General features: G+C 39.0%; 1 pseudogene; it reads right to left on the bottom strand.

The window, feature by feature from the left end:
- Positions 1–9,266: 9,266 nt before the first annotated feature.
- LOC112302986 (echinoderm microtubule-associated protein-like 4 pseudogene) lies at positions 9,267–20,762 on the bottom strand (annotated as a pseudogene).
- Between the last annotated feature and the right edge of the window lie 863 nt (positions 20,763–21,625).

Below are 21,625 nucleotides of genomic sequence, written 5' to 3'. Positions count from 1 at the left end.
CCACAATGAAAGAATGATACAAAACTCCAGAAAAAGAACTAAACAAAATGGAAGCTAGCAAACTAACAGCTGCAGAGTTAAAAACACTGGTTATAAGGATGCTCAAGGAACTTAGTGAGAACTTCAAAAAAGAGATAGTAAGCATAAAAAAGGACATAGGAACCACAAAAAAGAACCAGTCAGAAATGAAAACTATAATAACTAAAATGAAGAACACACTAGAAGAAATCAACATCAATGAGATGAAGCAGAGGATCAAATCAGCGATTTGGAAGACAAGGTAGCAGAAAGCATATATCAGAAGAGTAAAATGAAGAAAGAATCCAAAAATAAATGAAGATAGTTTAAGGGACCTCTGGGACAATGTGAAGTGTAACGAAAGTTGCATTATAGGTCTACTGGAAGAAGAGGAACAAGGGTTTGAGAAACTATGTGAAGAAATAATGACTGAAAACTTTTCTACCCTAGTGAAGGAAATAGGCACACAAATCCAAGAGGTGTAGAGAGTCCCAAACCAGATGAACCCAAAGAGGCCAAAACCAAGACACATCATAATTAAAATGCCAAAGGTTAAGGACAAAGAGAATCTTAAAAGCAGTAAGAGAAAAGCAGTTAGTTACCTACAAGGAAGCCCCCATAAGATTGTCAGCTAATTTCTCAATAGATACTTTGCAGGCCAGAAAGAATTGGCATGAAATATTCAAAGTGATGAAAAGAAAGGACATACAACCAAGACTACTGTATTCAGCAAGGCTATCATTTAAAATTGAAGAAGAAATAAAGAGCTTCACAGATGAGAAAAAGCTAAAGGAGCTCATCACCAACAAACCAGTATTACAAGAAATGTTAAAGGAAGTTCTTTAAGAATAAACAAAAAAGAACATAAATATGAATGATAAAATGGAAATAACTACATATCTATCAACAATTATTTGAAATGTAAATGAATTAAATGCTTCGATGAAAAGACATACAGTGGCTGAAGGGATAATAAACAAGACCCTTACATATGCTGTCTACAAAAGACTCAATTCAGATCAAAAGACACACACAGAAGCAAAGTGAAGGATGGAAAAAGATATTTCATGTAAATGGAAATGGAAAAAAAATAGTTGGAGTAGCAATACTTAGACAAAAATAGAGTTTAAAACAAAGGCTATAATAAGAGACAAAGAAGGACATTTCATAATGATAAAATAAGTGATCCATCCAAAAAGAGGATATAATCCTTGTAAACATTTATGCACCCAACATAGAAGCACCTAAATATATAAAGCAAATATTGATGGACATAAAGAGAGAGATTGACAGCAATACAGTCATAGTAAGGACATTGATATCCCATTGTTGTCAATGAATAGACCTTCCAGACAGAAAATCAACAAAGGAGTAGCAGCCTTAGATAACAAATTAGATCAGATGGATTTAATTGATTTTGTAGAGCACTTTACCCCAAAGCAGCAGCACATACATTCTTTTCAAGGATACAAGGCACATTTTCCAGGATAGACCATATTTTATGCCACAAAACAAGTCTCAATGCATTTAAGAAGACTGAAATCATGTCCATCACCTTCTTCAAACAAGATGGTATGAAACTAGAAACCATTACAAGAGAAAAACCTGAAAAACACACAAACACATGAAGGCTAAACTAAACAATGAATAAGTTAACAAAGAGATCAAGGAAGAAAGTGAAAGATACCTTGAGACAAATGAAAATGAAAACACAGTGACTCAAAATCTATGGGATACTGCAAAAGCAATCCTAAGAGGGAAATTCATAGCAATACAGGCCGACCTCAGGAAACAAGAAGAGTCTCAAATAAATAATTTAATCATATACCTAATAGGACTAAAAAAAGAAAGCCCAAAGTGAGTAGAAGGAAGAAAATAATAAAGATTAGAGCCGAAATAAACAAAACAGCCTAAAAAAATAATAACAAAAGATCAGTGAAACCAAGATCTGGTTCTTTGAAAAGATAAACAAAATTAAAAAACTTTTAACCAGACTCATCAAGAAAAAAGCAGTGACGACTCAAATAAATAAAATTAGAAATGAAAGAGGAAATTGGCAACTGCCACCACAGAAATACAAAGGATTATAAGAAAATACCACAACTATATGTGAACAAATTGGACAATCTGGAAGAAGTGAATAAATTCCTAGAAACATACAGTCTTCAAAGACTGAATGAAGAAGAAACAGAAAATCTGAACAAATTACTGCTAACAAAATCACATCAGTTTTGATTCAGAACTGAATCAAAAAACAAAAGTTCTGGACCAGATAGCTTCACATAGCCTTCATAGGTAAGTTTTACCAAGTATTCAAAGAATTACCACCTATCCTTCTCAAAATATTCCAAAAAATTCCAAAAAGAAGGGAAGGCTCCCAAACTCATTTACAAGGCCAGCATAACCTTGATTCCAAAACCAGACAAAGACATTACAAAGAAAATTGTAGACCAATATTCCTGATGAACATAGATGCAAAAATTCTCAAAAAATATTAGCAAACTGGAATCAGCAATACATTAAAGAGATCATACACCATGATCAAGTAAGATTTATTCCTCGGGTGCAAGTTTGGTTCATTATTTGCAAGTCAATTAACGTGATACACCATATAAACAAAATGAAAGATAAAAATGATACGATCATATCAATAGATGCAGAAACAGCATTTGACAAAATCCAGCTTCCATTTATGATAAAAAAAAAGAACTCTCAGCAAAGTGGGAATAGAGGGAACATACTACAACATAATAAAGGCCATATTGACAAATCCACAGCTAACATCACATGAAATAGGGAGTAGCTAAAAGCATTTTCCTTAAAATCAGGAACAAGACAAGGATGTCCATTTACTATTTTTATTCAACATTGCATTGAAAGTCCTACCCACAGAAATCAGACTAAATAAATAAGTAAATGGCATCCAAATTGGAAATGAAGACATAAAACTGTCATTATTTGCAGATGACATGATACTATATAGAGAGAACCCTAAAGATTCCACCAAAAAAAATTATTAACTGGTAAATAAATTCATTAAAGTAGCAGTATACAAAATTAAAACTCAGATTGGTTGCATTTTAATACAACAATAACAAACTATCAGAAAGAAAAATTCAGAAAACAATTCCATTTACAATTGCATCAAAAAATAAAATACCTAGGAATAAATGTAACCAAAGAGGTAAAAATCCTGTACTTAAAATATTATAAGACATCAAAGAAAGAAATTGAAGACGATACAAATAAATAGAAGCATATACCTGCTCATGGATAGAAAAATTTAACGTCATTGAAATGTCCATACTACCCAAAGAAATATGTAGATTTAATCCCTATCAAAATACCAAGGGCCCCTGGCTGGGTGGTGTAGTTTCTTGTAGCATTGTCCTGATATGCCAAGGTTGTGGGTTCAATCCCTGGTCAGGGCACATGCAAGAGTCAACAAATGTATACATAAAAAATGGAATGACAGATTGATGCCTCTTTCTCTCTCTCACTCTCTCTAGCTCCCTCTCAGTAAAATTAAAAAAAACAACAAAAAAACACCAATGGCATTTTTCACAGAACTAAAACAAATAATTCTAAAATTTATATGGAACCACAAAAGACCATAGCAACCTTGACAAGAAAGAACAGAGTTGGGGGTATCATGCTTATGTTAACTGATATCAAATTACACAATAAGACTATAGTAATTACAACAGCATAGTATTGGCATAAAAATAGACACATAGGTCAATGAAACAAAATAGAAAGTCCAGATATAAACCCACACCTATATATATGACAAAAGAGGCAAGAATATACAATGGGGTAAAGATGGTATTGAATAAATGGCATCAGGAAACTGGACAGATAGATGCAAAAAAATGAAAATAGACCACCTTCTTCCACTATATGAAAGAATAAACTCAAAATAGATTAAATATTTAAATATAAGACCTGAAACCATAAAACTCCTAGAAGAAAGCATAGGCAGTAAACTCTCTGATATTGTTTTTAGTAATATGTTTTGGATATGTCTCCTTGGTCAAGGAAAACAAAATAAAAAATAAACAAGTGGTGCTACATCAAGCTAAAAAGCTTTTGCATAGCAAAAGAAACCATCAACAAAACTGAAAGACAACCTATCAAATGGAAGAAGATATGCACCAATGATATATCCAATAAGGGGTCAATGTCCAAAATATAAGGAACTTACACAACTTAACACCAAAAAAAAAAAAAAAACCCAACAAAAAATCCAATTAAATAATGGGCAGAGGACCTGAATAGACATTTCTACAAATAGAACATACAGATGACCAATAGACATATGAAAAGGTGTCAATGTCACTAATCATCAGAGAGATGTGAATTAAAACCACAATGACATATTACCTCATACCTGTCAGAATGGCTGTCATCAATAGATCAACAAACAAGTGTTGGTGAGGATGTGGAGAAAAGGGAAGTCTCATTCATTGTTGGTGAGACTGCAAATTAGTGCAGCCATTGTAGAAAACAGCATGGAAGTTCCTCAAAAAATCAAAAATAGAACTGCCTTATAACCCAGCAATTCCACTCCTTAGTGTTTCCCCAGTTAAACCCAAAACACTAATTTGTGCCTCCATGTTCATAGCAGCATTATTTATAATAGCCAAGATTTGGAAGTAGCCCAAGTGCCCATTTGTAGATGAATGATAAAAAAGCTGTAGTCCATTTACACAATGGAATACTACTCAGCCTTAGAAAGAATGTAATCTAACCATTTGCTACAACATGTATTGACCTATGCTAAGTGAAATAAGTCAGAGAGAAAGACAAATACCATGTAATTTCATTTATATGTGGGATCTGAAGAACAAAACCAACAAACAAAACAGAAACAGACTCATACAGAGAGCAAACTGATGACTGACAGATTTGAGGGATTTGGGGGGCTGGGTAAAAAAGGTGAAGGGTTAAAAAGTACAAACTGGTAGTTACAAAATAGTCATTGGACACAAAGTACAGCATAGGGAGTTTAGTTAATTATATACTTATGTGTGGTGCCAGGTGGGTACTAGACTTATTAGGGAGATCATTTCATAAATTATGTAAATGTCTAACCACTGTGCTGTACACCTAAAACTAATATAAAATAGTACTGAATGTCAACTGTAATTTAAATATAAAAAAATTTTAAAGGAAAACAAATAAAAAAAAGAAGAAGAAACACCAGGTTAATGAGAACGCATAACGAGGCCCTTCAAACCAGACTTTGCGGGAAGTATTAAGTCCTATTTCTGAGGCAGTGACTTCAGGTCCTCCATATATTCAGTGATACTAAACCCCAGGTGCTCTCTGTTTTGGGGAGTCAGGATTGAAAGATTAGCATGGGTTTGATTCTTCCAAGTTTTCCAGTTGGGATTCCCTAAGAGATAGACTTCATTTATATTCCAGTAAATACTAGATTTTTTGTCTAGTCCCAAAGTAGCATTTGGGAGTGAAAGGACAGCTGCCTTTTAGGACTGAGTGGCATTATTCCCTGACCTTTCCCACATGAGAGTCGCAGTGCAAGAAGTAACATGGAAGTTGCTTACGGCCCACCGAGGTGTGAACTCATGCTCATCTGAATCATACAGAAGAGTGTAGTTACACATTTTCAAAGGGACAAAATCCAAGATTCTGCCTGATCCACTTACTTTTTCAAAGCAGACAAGCTGTCAGTAAAAGTGCAGATTGGATTTATGGTTATTCCCTTGTGGATTGGGGGAAACTTATGGATGAATTTGGCTGCAGGAAGGTCAGGTGTTCCATCATTTTTTAAGGTTTCAAAATAAAGCAGGACTTTAAAAATACAGTTTTATGTCCAATTGGGTTTTGTAGGCTTTCAAGGCTTAAAGGTCTTGGATGATTATTCAAAAGTTAGTTAAATTGCAGATTTACAGCTAAGATGGAGGCATAGGTAGATACACTTTGCCTCCTCATACAGCCAAAAGAAGGACAACAACAAATTTAAAAACAAAAACAACCAGAACTGCCAGAAAACACACTGAATGGAAGTTTGACAGCCAAGGAGTTAAAGAAGAAACATTCATATAGACTGGTAGGAGGGGCAGAGATGGGCAGCAGGAGCAGAGAGGATTTGCAGCCAGGCAGCAGCTGGGGCAGGCAAGTCAGTGGCTGGTGGACTGGGCGAGGCAGCAGCTGTTGGAGCAGGCAGTTCCACATTTGCATGCAGATAAACTGGGAGGAACAACTGGGGAGCAAGACAGACCATGCAACCCAGGGTTCCAGTGCGGGGAAATAAAGCCTCAAAACCTTTGACTGAAAATATCTGTGGGGGTTGAGGCAGCGGTCGAAGCTCCCAGCTTTACAGGAGAGGTCACTGGAGAGACCCACAGGGTCCTAGAGAGTACACCACCCAGGAATCAGCACCAGAAGGGCCCAATTTGCTTGTGGGTAGCAGGGGAAGTGACTGAAAGCCACTGAGAGCTGAGCAAGTGGCATTGTTCCCTCTCAGACCCCTCCCCCACATACAGCACCACAGCGCAGGGACATGGGTTGCCTCTCCCTGGCAAATACCTAAGGCTCTGCTCCTTACCATGTAACAGGTGCACTGAGACAAAAAAAAAAAAGTATGACCCAAATGGAAGAACAGATCAAAACTCCAAAAAAATGCAACTAAGCAATGAAGAGATAGCCAACCTGTCAGATGCAGAGTTCAAAACACTGGTAATAAGGATGCTCACAGAAATGGTTGACTATGGTCACAAAATAGAGGAAAAAGTGAAGGCTATGAAAACTGAAATAAAGGTAGCCAATAGTGAAGGGAAGGAAAACAAAACTCAAATCAATGGTTTGGAGCAGAAGGAAGAAAAAAACATTCAACCAGAACAGAAAGAAACAAGAATTCAATAAAATGAGGAGAGACTTAGGAACCTCTGAGACAACTTTAAAGGCTCCAACATCCAAATCATAGTGGTGCCAGAAGGAGAAGAGGAAGAGCAAGAAATGAAAACTTATTTGAAAACATAATGAAGGAAAACTTCCCCAATCTGGCAAAGGAAATAGACTTCCAGGAAGTCCAGGAAGCTCAGAGAGTCCCACAGAAGCTAGACCCAAGAAAGCACACACCAAGGCACATCATAATTACATTACCCACGATTAAAGATAAGGAGAGAATCTTAAAAGCAGCAAGAGAAAAGGACACAGTTACCTACAAAGGAGTTCCCATAAGACCATCAGCTGATTTCTCAAAAGAAACTTTGTGGCAAGAAAGAGCTGGAAAGAATGATTTGAAGTCATGAAAGGCAAGGACCTACATCCCAGATTACTCTATCCAGCAAAGCTATCATTTAGGATGGGATGGCAGATAAAGTGTTTCCCAGATAAGGTAAAGTTTAAGGAGTTCATCACCACCAAGCCCTTATTATATGAAATGTTAAAGGGACTTATCTAAGAAAAACAAGGTCAAAAATATGAACAGTGAAATGACAACAAACTCACAACTATCAACAACTGAACTGGAAACAAGCAAACAAAAAAACAAACTAAGTAAACAACTAGAACAGGAACAGAATCACAGAAGTAGCAATCACATGGAGGGTTATCAGTGGGGAGCGGGAGGGGGCAGAATGGGGGGAAAGGTACAGGGAATAAGAAGCATAAGTGGTAGGTACAAAATAGACAGGGGGAGGCCAAGAATAATATGGGAAATGGAGAAGCCAAAGAATTTACATGTATGACACATGGACATGAACTAAGGTAGGGGAATGATGGGGAGGGTACAAGGTGGAGGGGAATAAAGGGGAGCAAAAAATGGGACAACTGTAATAGCATAATCAACAAAATATATATTAAAAATAAGAAAAAAGAGCAACAGTTAGTTAAATTGGTGCTGTTGGGTAATCATTGGATGGCAGTAGCAAAACCCTATTGAAGGGCAAATAAAGAAGTCACTCAGGAAGCAGACATAAATTTGAGTGTGTTCATCTTAAGATTAGACTAAAGAGCCAGGAAAAGGAAAGATGTTTTCTTCAGTGTTTTGTTCAGGCAAAAATTAGGTTATGGTAGCAATATAATCAGTAAATGAAACAAAGTGGTCAAAAGGAAGATCAAGTACAAGGGTTTCTGGGTAGAATCATGTATGACTGGCCTGGTCTGAGATCTTGGGATGGCCATCCACATCAGATGCTGTCTGCTTTGATACTGGAGTGAGAACTCTAGTGGTGGTGTTGGGTTGTTTAGAGATTTTCAACTTAAGATCAAGATCTGCAATAGGCTGAGATGACCATTTAGGTGTGGCTTTCCTTTTTAACTGAGATATGTGAAAGCATGAGCCAATGCCCTTAAGTTTAGCAGCATAAGGATTAGTATGTAGTACTTGATATGGCTTTTTCCATTGGGATTGAAGGCCATCTTTATGGAGATGGTGTTTCCAATAGACATTATTTTAGGGTTGGAGATCATGATACTGTAGATCTTCATCTCCTGGGAGTGAAATATAGAATGATTGCTCCATGAGCTGTTAGTCTTAGGGGCCCTTATAAGTTCTTCCCAGTAGATCAGGAGGTCTGCTTTCATCAGTGCAAGTTCATACATTCTTTGATCTAATATCATGGGTCTGCCAGTAATAATTTCAAGTGGGGACATCTATGTTTGCTGAAGGGTGCAGATCTAAGGTTGAACAGTACCAAGGGAAGAGCCTTAGGCTAAGGCAGATTAAAAGACTCTATGAGTTTTGTCAATTGAGTTTTGATCATTTCATTAGTCCATTCTACAAGATCAGAGGACTCGGGATGATAAACACGATGAAGAATGATGAGGTTGATGGAGTTAGAAACTGATGGGGTGGCTCCAGTATCTACTAGAACATTGGTTATCTTATTCCTAATAGTTTGATCAATTTATCCTCAAGAATTAATTAGAAGCATGGGATAAATCCCCTTTTGCTGGAAGGGGATTTTTTGTTTGTTTGTTTGTTTTAAATCAATACAACTGCTATTTTTGCTTCCAGTATTTACATCTTATCATTTACATAGACAGTACTTTCTGAGACATAATTAACGTTTCAGTCTTTCCTATTATTAAGTTTGGTTAATCTTCAACACACACCAAACTGTACCATTAAGTTGGCTGCATTTGACTGAAGATAAGACTATTGAAGAAAACAGATCACGTGGAAACCAAAATCTCAGTCAATAGTGATTCTCCATCACTTCCCAGCCTGTTATCTGAACTCTAGCTCAAGATCACGAGCACTCACGCCCTGGTCTTAGTTAGGATAAAGGTGGAGGGTCTTGCTGGTCCTAGGAAGAGTGGCTTCACCTTGCTCCTCACTCATCTCATTAGATAACTCTTCATGAGCAGGCCCACCAAGGTCTTTGCTGCCCCTTCACTCTGCTCTTCACTGTGGTCTTTGCTGGGCTCCACGGTGTGTTCCAGGCTGTCCTCCAGAAGTGTGGGAGAATTGCCCATTCTACCACCTTCTTCAGCAGTCTCATTTAAGGGCTGGGAATGAGGCGGTGTGGGAGTGTCAGACTGCATGACGCTTTCAATGGAAGAGACAGGGCCTTTGGTTAGAGTAATATCTGCTACAATCTCATTTTGAGGCAAAGACAACTTTTCCACAAGTTTCCACTGAATGATGCTCATGTCTTTTCCACCATTTGAAATCAGGTGACTGTCATTATGGGTAAAACTGACACTGGTGACATGACTGCTATGGGCACTGTACTTGTGACTGTGAGCCTTTGCTTGGAGCAGGGATACTGAAACAGATGGACTTTGCAAAAGTCATCAGCAATAGCTATCACCTTCCCATTGTGGGATCGCACCAGCGTGTTGATATCTGTCTCATCAGATCCTTCTGGCCAGACACCAAAGACTTGAAAGCCTAGTACACAGGTATATGTCGTCCAGTCAATGTCCTTACACTCCAATCGAATCCTGGTTAGTTTGCAGCCACTTAGAATGTCCCAGTACAGTACTTCATAGTCTCCCGAGTTAGACATTATATACTTGTTGTCTGGTGAGCAGTCAAGGTGTGTGATATATATAGCTGGAATGTCCAGTGCACTTTCCATATCTGCTATGTTTTCTTCCATTTTCTGAGACTACATAGAGGTAAATAAAGTTGTCATGAGATCCTACAGCCAGGAAGGTGCCATCAACTGAGTAGCACATCACAGAGAGCTGTTCATTCCCATCTGTGTGGATAGAGACAAGATCTCTGATTTCTGCATCCAGAACAAACCACCTACCTGAGTGCGTTCCTATGGCCACCACTGTGCCACTTGGATGAAAATCTGCAGTGTCCTGGTTCATCCACGAGCCTGGTCCATTCCAGCCTGTGTTCTGCTGAGTTCCACATGCACACCTGTCTATCCTGAGCACATGTCAAGAGCAAATCATTGAAGGGATGTGTGGCAAGACCCCAAAGCTCATCTGTATGACCCTGGACTTCTATTTGGAAGCCATCATTGAATGTACCCTGTGAAATAAAGTTTTCTGATGTGCCTACTAAAAATTGATCTGCCTTTCCTTCTGCTACAGCTCTGATTGTTCCATACTGATCAGGAACCTCAATTACTCTTTCAGTGTTCAGATCATGGTCCCACAGAATTACTTTTCTGTCCTTCCTTCCTCCAGTTAACAACATCCCATTTCTCATCTGACAAAGTGTGAACACACTGCCATCATGAGCTTTGATTTGTTTGCTGATCTGATAAACACCTTTAGGTCCTTTCCCAGGTGTGGGTTCTACAGTAGAGTTGCTCCATATAAGTAAGACTCCACCAGAGTCTCCAGTTAGAACATCTCCATTCCCCCAAAGTGCTAAACATTGCACAAATTTTGGTTTTTCATATTTCCCAAAAATTCCATTTCCTTGTTAGTGAGTTACTACTCCAGATCCAGAAAAAAATATGAGATTTACCACATGTTATCATGGTATTTGCATCTGTTGGATGGAACTCCACAGCCAAAACAATTTCATTTGTTGTCTTTGTTTCTGCTGTTTTTGACTTTTTCTGCCAATCCCACACAGTAAGCATGTGCTCATTGGAGTCGTCAATAACACATAGATGAACACCTCAGTCTGCTTTTGAAAAGTCCAGGCATCCTACTCCACACTCAAAAGTTCCAAGTCCAATAATCTGCAGTGTGGAGAGACTAACTGAATCCCACACTCTGACATGGGGTTGCAGAGGCCTTCCTTCTTTATCCACTCCAGCTATCTGTCCAGTTGCAATCCTAATTTTGTCAGGGTGTACAGCAAGGTATTTCACACAGTCTGTATGACCCAGGTAGTGTTGTTGAATTCTCTCCTCATACTTAAATAGTACTACTACTGATGCTATGAAATAAACTATTTCCCCAGTAGGAAGAAGGTAAACATTAGCTCGACAGCCCTTTCCTTGATAACCATATGCCCACTCCAGTTTAGAAGGGGAAACTTGGGTGGGAATCCTTGAGGAGGATTCACAAATTTTATGGGCTGTTGGCCTTGTAATTGACTTTTGAGCTTTAAACAAAATTTTCCCCAATATCCTGGCTTTTTTGTAATAATTATAAACTCTTTTGAATGGTGATTTGCCTTGGGGACCTTAAAGGGCAGACTTAGACCATTGTAGCTGTTGAAGGCTCATTACTTGAGTTGCCTGAATTTGGGGATTTAAGGCTGGTGCAGCTTTCTTTTTGGTGTCTTTTTGGATAGCTTCAGAGAGGTGCTCAGCATAGTTCATTGATTCATGGGTTTGCATAGTGGCCCAATGAAGTTGTAATTTTTCTTTTTACATGTTGTTAAAGTTTGTCTTGTATCCTCTCAACAAAAGCTGAATTAAATAGCTTTGGAGCATCATCATGAACTTCATCTAAGCTGAAATACTTAAAAATCTATCATGATCATCAAAAACAGTTTCATCAGGCTTTTGAACGTACTTTTGAATTTTACAAGTATTCTAATGAATAACTCGAGGAAAAGCATCAGATACCTTCTCATAAAGCTGTTTAACCAGCTTTGAGGCTTCGTTCACGGCTTCTCATTCTGGAGGGGAAAGGTTTCTCATAGGGTTTTGCCATCCCATCTTGATTAGCCATTCTCTGGCACGTCCTTCTCTTACAAGCATATGGCTGAGCTGATAGAGATCAGAGAACGCTGGGTCATGTGTTTGGAGAGTGGACAGAAATTCTCTTGCAAACCCAATGGGGTCCTCTTTAGGATTAAGAAAATCTTTAGTAATAGCATAGAGATCAGCTTTAGTCCATGGAATAAAAGAAATCAGGGGTTGTTTTCCTGGGCCAGGTTCATCCAATGGTTTAACTTTAAATGAGGTGGTGTGAGCAGGTGTCTCTGGCTCCTCATTTTAAAAAGAAAGTTCAGTGAATGAAGGATAAGGAGGGAAGGACAGACAGGCAGCAAAGGAGCAGAAGGTACAATGAGATATCAGAATAACATTTAGAAGTTTTCTCAAGTTCAGTAAGCCTCTGAGACAACTCAGAATTTGCTTTGGTTAATTTAGAATTTGTTTCTTGGAGGGGAGCAAGTTTTGAATCACTTATATGTAGAGTGGCCACAAAAATGCCAGTTGAAATATGCTTCTTATTCAGTTTGCTTAGTTTTGTCTTTTCCTGAGTGACTCTACAGATAGACTAACTTGGGAATTTCCAAAGAACCCCAAGTTGGTTGGTTCAACTTTAAATCTACCTGGTTAATTATGGTCCAGAGAGACATACAGTTGCAGAACGAGGGCCCATAATTTTTGTACATAAATCCAGCAGGAGTTCCAAAGGTTCAGCAGCCATTCCCTTAGAAAGTGAAATTCCCATTTTTCAAAAGAGTAATTACCCAGCAGACAGGTGGTTAAAATTCTGTAGACAAAAATCCAGCAACAGGACACCCAAATAGAGCCCGAACATAAACCAAGGTGGGAGGTTTGAGTACAGGAGGACTTACCACAATGATCTGGGACCACTGGGGAAGTGAGAGAGTGCAATGGGCTCATGTAAGTGCCTTAGTCAAATCCGTGGAGGCACCAGAGGAGGAGGCAAGTTACTCTGGACTCCATTTCTCTCATACCACATAATGGAAATCAATTTTGACCAAGAACTACAATACAAACAAAAGCTTTATTTGGAGGTCTTTTTAGGAATTGCAATTGGAGAGACACAAATTTGGATAGAACCCCTAACTGTGTTTTGAGGGGGAAAGAAGGAACAGAATTTATAAAGACAGAAAAAGAGGAGTTTTCAAATAAATTACACAAGTTACTTTGAAAGAACTGTTACTAGTGCTGGTAAGCTGACTTACTGTATGCTATATGTGTTTAATTGTTTATGTCTGTTACAAGGTGAAAATTTTATTTTTCGATAGAGTTCAGTGATGCAGAGTCAGTTCCAAGAACTGTATTAGGATATAGCCATTTGGTTTAGCCCAATTCAAAAGTTTAGTTTCACACTAAGGGGTTGAATTAGCTCAACTTCCCAGAGGCCTCCTGGCTCCATTTTAGATTGCTCTCTTGACAATACCAACTTCGCTTTGCTGGGGGGGTTTTCCACAGGTGAAACTTGAATTTGTCTTTGAACGATAAGATAGATATATTGGTAGATATATTAGTTTAAGGTTGTATTGGTTTTTTTATTGCTGTATAACATATTACCACAAATTTAGCAGATTTAAAACAACAAAAATTATCTCACAGTTTAAGTACGGGTATATTGCAACTGGATTCTCTGCTCAGGGTTTCACATGACTGAAATCAAAGTGTTGTACAGGATTGCAGTTCTCGTGTAGTCTCAAAGTCCTCACTTGAGCTCACTGGTTTATGGCAGTTACAGGATTGAGGTTCTCAGTGTTTTTGGTAGCTGTCAGCAAAGGACTACCCTCAGCTTCTAGGGGTTGCCCATAGTTCCTTGCCACGTAGCCTTATAGGAAGTGCACATCACGGATGCTTGCTTTCTTCCTGGCCAGCCAGGTCACAGCTCCATGACCTTCTCTTCTACTTCCATCAGAAAAAAAATCTCTGCTTTTCAAAACCTCATGTGATTAAGTCAGGCCCACCCAGATAATTTATCAACTTAAAATAAACTGATTTGGAGTGTCAATTACATCTGCAGAATTATTTTACAGCAACACCTAGATTAGTGTTTTATTAAATAACTGGGAGAAGAAAGTGTGCATACACCAGAGGCTAGGAATTTGGGGACCATTCTTAGAATTCTGCCTGTAATCAGCAGTAAAATTTAACAAATGGAGATGATGAAGATCAACCAAGGAAGAAGAAATATGATAAGCAAAGGATTCTGGGAAACTGCTGGAAAATGAAGAAAGAAAAGTGAGCCATGTTTCCAACAACATAATAGACTAGATCTTTTGGGGAGGGATGAGAGAGAAAGACATAAAGCAATATTGAAACAATTTTTAAACTCTAGACTATTTCATAATTACAGTATAATTTGTAAAATATCTAAGTATTTGGGTGCCTACCATGTAGATTCAGAGAGAAAATTAACAACAGCTCTCACTGTTCATATCATCCCCCAGAGTTGGGTCTCTTCCTGCTTTTCCTGTTAACCACTCCTTTGCTTTTATTTATGCTTTACCATTTATCTATATATAGCTAAACAATAGACTAGATTTTGAAAAAAAAAATCTGTCGAGTCAAAAATCCCTAAAATGCTGGAGAGACACTATGAAAAACATTTTTACAGCAAGGCTGAGCTGGTAAGAATGGGAGGAAACTGCTCAGAGGCAGAAAAATAAGAAAGTGTAAATCCGGAGAGGTCAGCAGAAGCCAGAATTAGCCTTGGAGCCATCTGCTAATTGTGGCTAAGTGGGCTGGAGATGGGATCCTTATGCATACCTAGAACCCTCAGGGTGGAAATTTCAGTGGGTGTAGGCAGATCTTGCTCCTCAGGGGAAACAGTGGGATACTTGCCATAGATAATTACTTGCTTTAAGATACCCGATTGTAGTTCAGAGCGGAACTAAAATAAACATAAAAGTTGCCCCTGAAAATTCCCAACCCAAAAGGCTGCACTCATGCAGGTTTGGGGCTGGAATTCATACCACATTTGTGACCAGAAAATTTTTAAGTGGTCCTAAATTGATAGTTCTTTTGGGCTCCTGTAAAAAGCAAATCACTTCTAGGGATATGCCTTTTTAGGCCAAGCCTGAGACAATTTCCACAAAGTTCTAAGGAGTTTGACTTTGAGATTTAAAATACCATAATACACATAAGGAAAAAAGCCACTATATGTGAAAGTCAACCGAATATTGTCTAATAAAATGAAGACCCAGATCCACAAAACCTACAGAGAATGGAACGAGGAGACTCAAAAAATACCAAATAAGTTTGTTTAATATGTTTGAGGAAATAAAGGAAGGTATTGAAAGCATGACTAAGAAATAAAAAAGCAGAAGACTATCAACAATACTAACTCAGTAGACAGGTGAAATGATAGAATAAAGAGGTAAATATAGAACTAGTACATTAAAAGATAGATACAAAGAAATTACCTAAAATGCAGCACCAAGAGAAAAAAAATTATAGAAAAAAATGAAATCAAGAGGCTTGAAGGATAGAAAGAGTAAGTCAAAAGTCAAGCACATGTCTATCCAGATTTCCAGAAAGAAAAAAAATAGAGAAAATGATGTAGATAATAACTGAAGAAATAATGACTGAAACATTTTCAAAACTGGCAAAAAAAAAAAACCCCACAGTCCTCAGTTTCAGGAATCCCAAGAAATCATAAGCAGAAAAATTAACAGAAATCCTAGATACATTAGAAGAAATTGCAGAATGCTAAAGACAAAAAAGAAATCTTAAAAGCAGTCACAGAGAGAAGACAGATTACCTATAGAGAAATAGCAATTAGGCTGAAAATTGCCAGAAGTACAAAGTTCTGGGAGAAAAATAACTGTCAACCCACAACTGTATAAATAAGAAAATCATTTTGCAAGATCCAGGGCAAAATTAAAACATTTTCTGATAACAAAAACTCAATTAGCATATTCTAAGTAATGGAATTTCTAATAGACATATATTGGAGTGAGGGAAAATAATCTTGGAAAGCCAGAGATGCCAGAAATAGTCTATCAATCAAAGGTATAGGCAAAAGAGTTGAAAAGTAAAACTTGATTCTGAGAAAACAACCAGCTTAAGTGCACAAGAGCATGAAGATTATTTGTGTGCACCCTAGTATTGGGAGAAAAACATGTACAGAGGAGCAATGAGAGACTAGGACCAGATTTTGAAAGATTTACTAGCCTAAGGCATTTGGACTTTATTCTCCTAGCAGGAGAAAGGAATTGAATTTTTATATTAAAAAAAGATAAGATTAGATGTCTGGGAGGACCAAACAGGTAATTTAATGAGTGAAGCAGGCTGGGTGTAAGACAATAGTAAGTGGGGACAGTGTGCCTGGACTATGAGAGCTGGAGAGACCCACCTAAAGGGGACAGTCCGCTCTCGTCGTGTGGCAACTGAGCACCCTGTTGCCAGATCTTCAGATTTTTCCCAAGAGGCTAGAAGTCTGGATTTTTAGGTCAATTCTCTCAGTTTTTAAAAGTTCACAACAAACTCAATTATTATTATTATTTTTAAAGATTTTATTTATTTATTTTTAGACAGAGGGGAAGGGAGGGAGGAAGAGGGTGAAAGAAACATCAATGTGTGGTTGCCTCTCTCGTGCCCCCTACCGGAAATTTGGCCTGCAACTCAGTCCTATGCCCTGACTGGGAATCCAACCAGCAACCCGTTGGTTTGCAGGCTGGCACTCAATCCACTGAGCCACACCAGCTAGGGTAATTTTTTTTTTCAAATTTCAGTGCAGATGAACACTGTATGGGTGAAACAAACCTTCCACACACAGGGTCTGAAATTTTGTGACCTCTGGACTGATGAAAATGATGATATGGGAACTTGAGAGGTTGGTCCCTGATCTCTTCTGCCTCTTCAAAAATCATCTTGTCTATTCAGGTTTGGTTTTTTCTTACTCAGGGATGCTCTGTTAGGTCCCTATAGGCAGAGACCTCATCTTCTCTCATCATTCCACAGGATAGAGCTTATTGCTTGGCTTTTAGAAGGTAGGACAGACAACCTGGTAAGAAATTAGCTCTTCTTCCCCCTCCAAGTTTCATTCTCAAAAAATTGAAGGTATTGTTTCTTCCCTCTACCCCCTCAGCATTGCTGTGCCCTAGGAACTTGGGTTTCCTTTGCCTTTGTTATAGTGGCTGGCCTCCTAGAGAGGCTCCTTGGCCTGTGGTTGGTACCATTGTTACCATTTACCTTTACGTCTGGCTCTGGACATCTGCTGCTCCAGGGCCTACAGAGATGCCCTCAACACACATTGCTCAGTCATAGTTTTGACCACAGGACCTCTAGCTTCCTGCACAGCTGTGGCATTTAGTTCTCAGTACCTGGGCTTCCATAGACATCCCTATATAAGGTTCTCTACTTCCTAGGGCATTTTAGGTGAACTGGCATAGGTCTCAGCCTGTCTAGGAAGTTATCCACTCACACCCAGAGTCTGGGTATTTAGATAAGAACTTGAGTTTAGGATTCCAGTCAAAACATCCCACTTTGCTTTTCCTGGGGCACCTTTAAATAACCACTTAGAATTAAGTCTGTGAAAAGTTAGGGCCTGTTCTCTAACCACCTTATAAGTAACAGGTGATTGCCACTCTGCTCTCTATCTCCTGCTCGCTCATGACCTAGGGTGGAAGACTGCCCTTCCTCAGGTTCATTGCCCCCTCCCCTCTTACTCTGCTTCCATCATGTGAGTGTATTCTTGGGTTTCAATCAAAACAACCCTGTGGATTTCACTTCCCCAAAGTGGAAGCTCATGGGCATTTGTGAAATATTTGTGGAAGCTCCACCAAGAATGGAAGTTGAGGGAGGTGGGGGAAGGGAGTCGGTGGAAATGGGAGAAATTACCAAGCCTTCAGTCATCAGGGACACGTCACCTTTGCCTATCCCAGAAGGGCACTTCTTCTTTTGGGGCCAATTTTACTAGGTTCAACAGGGAGAAAAATCACACTTTCATTTTCCATATACTTAAAATTGTTTACTGAAGTGTAAAAGACCTACCACACAGTTTAAACATCATAAATGTACAGTTCAGTGACTTATCTCTAAGTGAACATACCATGTCAGGAAACAGGGAAATGCCTGCCTCCCTGAAGCCTGCCTCACGGCTCCTCCCCTTCACGACCCTCACCCTGCTACTGCAACAGTGGCCACTTTTCTGACTTCCACCCTTAGATTTGTTTAGCCTGTGTCTGAACTTTACATAGAAGAAATTTTACATTATGGACTATTTGTGTCTGGCTCCTTTCACTCGACATCTGCGATTTTATCTATGTTGCTGCATACAGTGTAAATTTGTTCATTTTCAATGCCACATAGTGTAAATATGTCACAATTTTTTTACCCCCTAGATGGACTTTTGGCTTGTTTCAAATTGGAGACTATAACAAAGAGTGCTGCTGTGAATGTGCTTGCTCATCTCCCTTTTTTGTTTTTAATCCTTCAAGAGGAAGAACAATCTTAAGAGAGTAGGGGGATGATGGGGAGTCCCATGATCACTTGTCATTCTCTCATGATCATAGATAGCATCTTAAAGAACTAAGAAAACCTGAAAGGACACTATCACTTTCTTGGTATATTCCATGTACGGTAAGTCCCCACTTAATGTCATCAACAGGTTCTTGGAAACTGCAACTTTCAGTGAAAAGATGTGTAATGAAACCAGGTTTACCATAGGCTACTTGATATAAATGAGTTAAGTTCCTACAGCATATTTCTGGTCATAAGAGCATCACCAGCTTCTTTTGAAAGTACATTTTATTGATTATGTTATGACAGTTGTCCCTTTTTTCCTTTCTCCTTTATCCCCCTCCACCCTGCACCGCCCCTCCATTCAGCATTCCCCACCCACTTAGTTCATGTCCATGGGTCATACATCTAAGTTCTTAGATTTCTCAATTTATTATACTATTCTATACCTCCGTCTGTCTATTTTGTGCCTGTCAATCATGCTTCTTATTCCTTGTCCGTATCCCCTCATTCTCCTCCCTCCCATCCCCACTGATAACCCTCCATATGATCTCCATTTCTGTGATTCTGTTCCTGTTCCAGTTGTTTGCTTAGTTTGCTTTTGGTTTTGTTTTTTTTAGGTTCAGTTGTTGATAGTTGTCTGTTTGTTGTCATTTTACTGCTCATGTTTTTGATCTTCTGTTTCTTAGATAAGTCCCTTAACATTTCATGTAATAAGGGCTTGGTGATGATGAACTCCTTGAACTTGACCTTATCTGGGAAGCACTTTATCTGCCCTTCCATTCTAAATGGTAGCTTTGCTGGATAGAGTAATCTGGGATGTAGGTCCTTGCCTTTCATGACTTGGAGTACTTCTTTCCAGCCCCTTCTTGCCTGCAAGGTTTCTTTTGAGAAATCAGCTGATAGTCTTATGGGCACTCCTTTGTAAGTAAGTGTCTCCTTTTCTCTTTCTGCTTTTAAGGTTGTTTCCTTATCTTTAATCTTGGCTAATGCAATTATGATGTGCCTTGGTGTGTGCCTCCTTGGGTCCAACTTCTTTGAGACTCTCTGAGCTTCCTGGACTTGCATGTCTATTTCCTTCACTAGATCAGGGAAGTTCTCCTTCATTATTTTTTCAAATAAGTTTTCAATTTTTTGTTCTTCCTCTTCTCCTTCTGGCACCCCTAAACATTTAAAGTTGTCTCAGAGGTTCCTAAGCCTCTCCTCATTTTTTTGAATTCTTGTTTCTTCATTCTGTTCCAGTTGAGTGTTCATCTCTTCCTTCTATTACAAATCATTGATTTGAGTCCCTGTTTCCTTCCCTTCACTGTTGATTCCCTGTATAGTTTTCTTACTTCACTTTGTATAGCCTTCATGTCTTCCTTTATTTTGCATCTGTACTCAATCATTTCTGTGAGCATACTGATTACCAGTGTTTTGTACTCTGCATCTGACAGGTTGTCTATCTCCTCATCACTTAGTTCTTTTTCTGGAGGTTTTTTAAAAAAATATTTTATTTATTTATTTTTAGAGAGAGGGGAAGGTAGGGAGAAAGGAGAGAAACAGTGATGTGTGAGAGAAACATTGGCTGCTTCTCGCATGCCCACAATGCAGGCATGTGCTCTGACTGACAATTGAACTGGCAACATTTTGGTTCACAGGCCGGCACTCAATCCACTGAGCCACACCAGCCAGGGCTTTTTTCTGGAGTTTTGATCTGTTGTTTTATTTGGGCCATAGTTCTTTGTCTTGGCACAGCTGTTATGTTGTAAGGGGTGGAGCCTTAGGTATTCACCAGGGTGAGGCAACCAACTTTGCTGTTTTGTGACACTGTATGTGGGGGAGGGGTCAGAGAGGGAACAGTGTCACTTGCTTGGCTCTCCCTGCTTTCAGTCATTTCCCTTGCTACTCACAAGTGAATTGGGCCCTTCTGGTGCTGATTCTCAGGTGGGGGGTTTGTGTATGTTCTAGGACCCCATGGGTCCCTCCAATGGACCCTCCTGTGAGACTGGTAGCTTCTCCCATCACTGAAACCCCCACAGGCTTTTACAGTCAGAAGTTTTGAGGCTTTATTTCCCCACACTGGAACCCTGGGTCGAATGGTGTGTCTCACTCCCCAGTTGTTCCTCCCAGCTTATCCGCATGCAAATGTGGGAACACTCACCAGCCACCACCTCACCCGCCTGGTCTGCCAACTGCCACCTTGCCACATGCGTCCTCCCCACGCTGGCTGCCCATCTCTACCCCTCCCACTGGTCTGGATAAATGTTTCTTCTTTAACTCTTTGGTTGTTGGGCTTCCATACGGTGCAATTTTCTGGAAGTTCTGGTTGTTTTTTGTTCTTAAATTTGTCATTGTCCTTCTTTTGGTTACACAAGGAAGCAAAGCGTTATCTACCTACATCTCCATCTTGGCTGGAAGTCTCCCCAAACTTCTAAATAAAGACTCAAAAATCCCAACATTAAACATTGAAACAAATGTGAGCTGCACATAACATTTTAGAAAGATGAATAAAAACAAGTAAGATAGTTCTTTCCCAGCCCCTTAATTTCAATTCAGGGTCTCAGGTGGCCAGAGTCTCTCTGGCAGCTCAGGCCACAAGCTGGGATGCAATCCTGGATGCTTCCATCTCAGGGCCACTCACATCCACAGTGACACTCACTCAGGTTGAGCAACATAGACACACCGATTCCCCTCATGTGCACATCTTTGGGATGTGGGAGGAAACTGGAGGCCCCAGAGAAAAACCATGCAGATGGGTAGAATGCGCCACAGATGGTAGTCCTGCTGGAATTGATCTTTCTTTTCTCAACACATTATAGCAAAAACAATTCTGAATTAAATGAAGTTATTTGAGGACATGCTATACTGAATTTAGACACTCAGAAACTCAAACAGTGTCAGATAGGGAAAAAACCTTATATATCATCCAGCCCAGAATTTCCCAAACTTCAGTTTTACAAATTCCATCTCTGTGACTTTTGCCACGCTCTTGTACCATCTGTACTATCACTTAATATTTTTCTTTCAGTTGTCTAATTTTCAATCATTTAAATACCTGCTTTAGTCTTATCTTAAGCAATAATAGCTGTAAACTCATA

This window comes from Desmodus rotundus, chromosome 5 (assembly GCF_022682495.2).
Source record: "Desmodus rotundus isolate HL8 chromosome 5, HLdesRot8A.1, whole genome shotgun sequence".
Classification (NCBI taxonomy): Eukaryota; Metazoa; Chordata; class Mammalia; order Chiroptera; family Phyllostomidae; genus Desmodus; species Desmodus rotundus.
The sequence above is the reverse complement of the archived record's forward strand: the minus strand, read 5'-3'. Positions and strand labels throughout refer to the sequence as shown.